Raw genomic sequence first — 4,493 nt, forward strand, 5'->3', positions numbered from 1 at the left:
TTGGCCGGGTTAGGTGTGACTTTTCGTAGGTTTTCCCACTCGACCATGGTAACCCTGGAACAAATATTGAAGCGTTCAAAACCTAAATCCAGACATCCAGGCTCACAGACTAACCCCATAACAGTAACACATTACTGGGCATGATTTTATTCAGTAAAGGCCTGGGCCAACAGACTCACCACAAACTATAAAACTTTTATGGGAATTATCATGGCCGGGTTAAGTGTGACTTCTCGTAGGCTTTCCCACTCGACCATAGTAACCCTGGAAGAAATTTTTAAGCGTTCAAAACCTACGTCCAGACATCCAGGCTCACAGACTAACAGCATAACAATAAGACATTACTGGGCATGATTTTATTCAGTAAACGTCCTGTATTACAGTTTCCTTTAAGGCTTGGGCCCACAAACTCACTCCATTACTATAAAACTATTAGGGGTATGATCTTGGCCGGGTTAAGTGTGACTTCTCGTAGGTTTTCTCACTTGACCATGGTAACCCTGAAACAAATATTTGAGCGTTCAAAACCTACGTCCAGACATCCAGGATCACAGACTAATCCCATAACAGTAACACATTACTAGGCATGATTTTATTCAGTAAAGGCCTGGGCCCACAAACTCACCCCATTATTACAACACTATTATGGGCATGATCTTGGTCGACTTAAGTGTGACTTCTCGTAGGTTTTCCCACTCGACCATGGTAACCGTGGAACAAATATTGAAGCATTCAAAACCTAAATCCAGACATCCAGGCTCACAGACTAACCCCATAACAGTAACACATTACTGGGTATGATTTTATTCAGTAAAGGCCTGGGCACACAAACTCACCCCATTATTACAACACTATTATGGGCATGATCTTGGCCGGGTTAAGTGTGACTTCTCGTAGGCTTTCTTACTCGACCATGGTAACCCTGGAAAAACTTTTAAGCGTTCAAAACCTACGTCTAGACATCCAGTCGATATTGGCTGGTTTAAGTGCGACTTCTCGGACGTTAATCCACTCGACCATGGTAACACTGGAACAAATATTTGAGAGTTCAAAACCTACGTCCAGACATCCAGGATCACAGATTAATCCCATAACAGTAACATATTACTGGGCATGATTTTATTTAGTAAAGACATGGGCCAACAAACTCACCCCATTATTACAACACTATTATGGGCATGATCTTGGTTGACTTAAGTGTGACTTCTCGTAGGCTTTCCCACTCGACCATGGTAACACTGGAACAAATATTTGAGCGTTCAAAACCTACGTCCAGACATCCAGGATCACAGATTAATCCCATAACAGTAACATATTACTGGGCATGATTTTATTTAGTAAAGACATAGGCCAACAAACTCACCCCATTATTACAACACTATTATGGGCATGATCTTGGCCGGGTTAAGTGTGACTTCTCGTAGGCTTTCTTACTCGACCATGGTAACCCTGGAAAAACTTTTAGGCGTTCAAAACCTACGGCCAGACATCCAGGCGATATTGGCCAATTTAAGTGCGACTTCTCGGACGCTAATCCACTCGACCATGGTAACCCTGGAACAAATGTTTGAGCGTTCAAAACCTACGTCCAGACATCCAGGCTCACAGACTAACCCCATAACAGTAACACATTACTGGGTATGATTTTATTCAGTAAAGACCATGTATTACAGTTTTCTTTAAGGCCTGGGCCCACAAACTCACCCCATTACTACGACACTTTCATGGGCATGATCTTGGCCGGGTTAAGTGTGACTTCTCGTAGGTTTTCCCACTCGACCATGGTAACCCTGGAACAAATATTGAAGCGTTCAAAACCTAAATCCAGACATCCAGGCTCACAGACTAACCCCATAACAGTAACACATTACTGGGCATGATTTTATTCAGTAAAGGCCTGGGCCAACAGACTCACCCCATTACCATAAAACTGTTATGGGTAAGATCTTGGCAGGGTTAAGCGTGACTTCTCGTAGGCTTTCCCACTCGACCATGGTAACCCTGGAACAAACGTTTGAGCATTCAAAAACTAAGTCCAAACATCCAGGTTGACAGACTAACCCCATAACAGTTACACATTACTGGGCATGAATTTACTCAGTAAAGGCCTGGGCCCACAAACTCACCCCATTACTACAAAACTGTTATGGGTAAGATCTTGGCAGGGTTAAGCGTGACTTCTCGTAGGCTTTCCCACTCGACCATGGTAACCCTGGAAGAAATTTTTAAGCGTTCAAAACCTAAGTCCAGACATCTAGGCGCTTCATCCAGGCGATATTGGCCAGTTTAAGTGCAACCTATCGGACGCTAATCCACTCGACCATGGTAACCCTGGAACAAATATTGAAGCATTCAAAACGTAAATCCAGACATCCAGGCTCACAGACTAACCCCATAACAGTAACACATTACTGGGCATGATTTTATTCACTAAAGGCACTGTATTACAGTTTTCTTTAGGCCTGGGCCCACAAACTCACCCCATTACTACGACACTTTCATGGGTATGATCTTGGCCGGGTTAAGTGTGACTTCTCGTAGGCTTTCCTACTCGACCATGGTAACCCTGGAACAAATATTTGAGGGTTCAAAACCTACGTCCAGACATCCAGGCTCACAGATTAACCCCATAACAGCTACACATTACTGCGTATGACTTTATTCAGTAAAGGCCTGGGACCAGAAACTCAACCCATTACTATAACACTTTTATGGGCATGATCTTGGCAGGGTTAAGCGTGACTTGTCGTAGGCTTTCTTACTCAACAATGGTAACCCTGGAAGAAACTTTTAAGCATTCAAAGCCTACGTCCAGACATCCAAGCACACAGACTAACCCCATAACAGTAACACATTACTGGGTATGATTTTATTCAGTAAAGGCCTGGGCCAACAGACTCACCACAAACTATAAAACTTTTATGGGAATTATCATGGCCGGGTTAAGTGTGACTCTCGTGAGGCTTTCCCACTCGACCATGGTAACTCTGGAAGAAATTTTTAAGCGTTCAAAACCAACGTCCAGACATCCAGGCAATATTGGCCGGTTTAAGTGCGACTTCTCTGAGGCTAATCCACTCGACCATGGTAACCCTGGAACAAATGTTTGAGCATTCAAAACCTAAGTCCAAACATCCAGGTTCACAGACTAACCCCATAACAGTTACACATTACTGGGCATGAATTTACTCAGTAAAGGCCTGGGCCCACAAACTCAACCCATTACTATAACACTTTTATGGGCGTGATCTTGGCAGGGTTAAGCGTGACTTGTCGTAGGCTTTTTTACTCAACAATGGTAACCCTGGAAGAAACTTTTAAGCATTCAAAGCCTACGTCCAGAAATCCAAGCACACAGACTAACCCCTTAACAGTAACACATTACTGGGCATGATTTTATTCAATAAAGGTCTGGGCCAACAGTCTCACCCCATTACTATAAAACTTTTATGGGAATGATCTTGGCCGGGTTAAGTGTGACTTCTCGTAGGCTTTCCCACTCGACCATGGTAACCCTGGAAGAATTTTTTAAGCGTTCAAAGCCTAAATCTAGACATCCAGGCTCACAGACGCACCCCATAACAGTAACACATTACTGGGAATGATTTTATTCAGTAAAGGCCTGGGCCCACAGACTCACTCCATTACTATAACACTATTAGGGGCATGATCTTGGCCGGGTTAAGTGTGACTTCTCGTAGGTTTTCCCACTCGACCATGGTAACCCTGGAACAAATATTGAAGCGTTCAAAACCTAAATCCAGACATTCAGGCTCACAGACTAACCCCATAACAGTAAAACATTACTGGGCATGATTTTATTCAGTAAAGGCCTGGGCTCTCAGACTCACCCTATTACTAAAATAGGTATGATCTTGGCCGGGTTAAGTGTGACTTCTCGTAGGCTTTCTTACTCGACCATGGTAACCCTGGAAGAAACTTCTGAGCATTCAAAACCTACGTCCAGACATCCAAGCACACAGACTAACCCCTTAACAATAACCCATTACTGGGCATGATTTTATTCAGTAAAGGCCTGGGCCCACAGACTCACTCCATTACTATAACACTATTAGGGGCATGATCTTGGCCGGGTTAAGTGTGACTTCTCGTAGGCTTCCCCACTCGACCATGGAAACCCTTGAAGAAATTTTTAAGCGTTCAAAACCTAAATCCAGACATCCAGGCTCACAGACTAACCCAATAACAGTAACGCATTACTGGGTATGATTTTATTCAATAAAGGACTGGGCCCATAAACTCACCCCATTATTACAACACTATTATGGGCATGATCTTGGCTGGGTTAAGTGTGACTTCTCGTAGGCTTTCTTACTCGACCATGGTAACCCTGGAAAAACTTTTAAGCGTTCAAAACCTACGTCCAGACATCCAATCGATATTGGCTGGTTTAAGTGCGACTTCTCGGACGTTAATCTACTCGACCATGGTAACCCTGGAACAAATGTTTGAGCATTCAAAACCTACGTCCA

This window comes from Puntigrus tetrazona, unplaced genomic scaffold (assembly GCF_018831695.1).
Source record: "Puntigrus tetrazona isolate hp1 unplaced genomic scaffold, ASM1883169v1 S000001067, whole genome shotgun sequence".
Classification (NCBI taxonomy): Eukaryota; Metazoa; Chordata; class Actinopteri; order Cypriniformes; family Cyprinidae; genus Puntigrus; species Puntigrus tetrazona.